Here is a 1,748-nt window from a genome sequence, read left to right on the forward strand (position 1 = left end):
GAGTGGACTCTACTTACAAGACCCACTGGTGTCACCACTCCTTGACTGGACATTAAGGATGTAACTGCAAAAATACAAGAGATACTTTATAAAAGGAGGGCTACCGACAGCATAAGCAACCAAATATCAAAAATCCCAAATAAGTGAACAAAACAACCAATCAGAATTCCTGAAATGCAAAAAGGTTTTAAGGGTTTTAACCCCGTAGGAAACTAGGATCACAATAGCATAAGTGAACAAAAATTGGAAGCAATGAGCTGCTCAGTCTTTACTGCTGAATCAAAGACAGGGGAAGAATGCTAGCTGAGTATCATTAGCTATCAGTGAAAAGCCTGTTTTCTGCCAAGTAATTTATCTCCCTTTAAAGGTATGAAAGCGACACTAGGCATGAAGGCTCACGCCTGTAATCCCACCAACTTGGGAGGCTGAGGGGGGAGGATGGCTTGAGCCCAGGAATTCAAGGTTGCAGTGAGCTATGATGGTGCCACTGCACTGCAATGTGGGCGACACAGCATGACCCTGTCTCTAGAAAAATAAAAAATAAAAATAAAGACATGAAAGTGAGTCTTGAGAAAGGGGCCTTGGTGGAAAGGACCTAAGGATGAAAAGATTGTAGTCAAAAATTCAAAGGGCAAAAGGGCAAGGAGGTCCCCTTTCCGGGTGTACTTCTTGGAGTCAGCCTACTGTTTCGGATTGCTATCTAGGTAAATGGACAACTACTGAACTCCGTTTCATGGGGAGCCAATGAACAGACGGTTTCTAAGCTGCCACTGCTCCCTGCAGTGAGCCACTATGCTAGAGCCTCTTGCTTCTCCGCCTCATCTGCCAGGGGCCCCAGCACTCACTCTCCACTTCTCTGTGGCAGGCTACTTTGCCTCCTGCCATCGCTCACCAGACAGCCATGCGGCACTGCCTGAGGTGAAGCCAAGCACTTCCTGCTCGGAACCCTTCAGCTCACCAGACAGCAGCCGGCTGGACATCCACTGTCAGCCAGATCCAAACTCCAGCCCAGAGGAGTCACACTGCAGTGACCCCACTGCCACTCCTCCGATGTGGCGCCTGGCTACATCATAGGTCATCTTGTTACTAGTTATTGTGACACATAGTCCACAGAGGATATCAAAATGCTAAAGGAGGGGGATCTAATAGCTATAAGGAAGTCCAGGTTCTACATATGAAAAGTTAGACTTAGGCCAGGCGCCGTGGCTCACGCCTGTAATCCCAGCATTTTGGGAGGCAGATGTGGGTGGATCACTTGAGGTCAGGAGTTCAAGACCGGCCTGACCAACATGGTGAAACCCCGTCTCTACTAAAAATACAAAAATTAGCTGGGCATGGTAGTGTGTGCCTATAATCCCAGCTACTCTGCTGGCTGAGGCAGAAGAATCACTTGAACCTGGGAGGTGGAGGTTGCAGTGAGCTGAGATCGTGCCACTGCATTCCAGCCTAGGCAACAGAGCAAGACTCGGTCTCAAAAAAAAATAAAAATAAAAACTAAAGTAAACTAAAAATAAAACTAAAATGGAGTAAACACTAATAAGGGCTTAGACTAGTAGTGCCTGGATGTTAAGGCATCGTTCACAGAGATACCTCAAAGAAGAAACTGACCAGTTAGATAATGGGTCAGGGATAAGGAATCTAATGTTTTGAACCTGGTTGTGATGTCAAACAGCCATCATGATCCTGCTGAGAACCATAGAGTGTCCACAGAGGAAATGTGAAATTCACTCTTAAATTTCCTTAGACAG

General features: G+C 46.3%; 1 protein-coding gene across 1 annotated transcript in view; it reads right to left on the reverse strand.

Moving 5' to 3' along the window:
* Positions 1 to 1,748, reverse strand: part of ACRC (acidic repeat containing) — a 33,183-nt gene that overhangs the window by 20,973 nt on the left and 10,462 nt on the right. The gene's annotated exons all lie outside the window — the stretch shown is intronic.

Source organism: Colobus angolensis, unplaced genomic scaffold (genome assembly GCF_000951035.1).
Source record: "Colobus angolensis palliatus isolate OR3802 unplaced genomic scaffold, Cang.pa_1.0 Scaffold216, whole genome shotgun sequence".
NCBI classification, from domain to species: Eukaryota; Metazoa; Chordata; class Mammalia; order Primates; family Cercopithecidae; genus Colobus; species Colobus angolensis.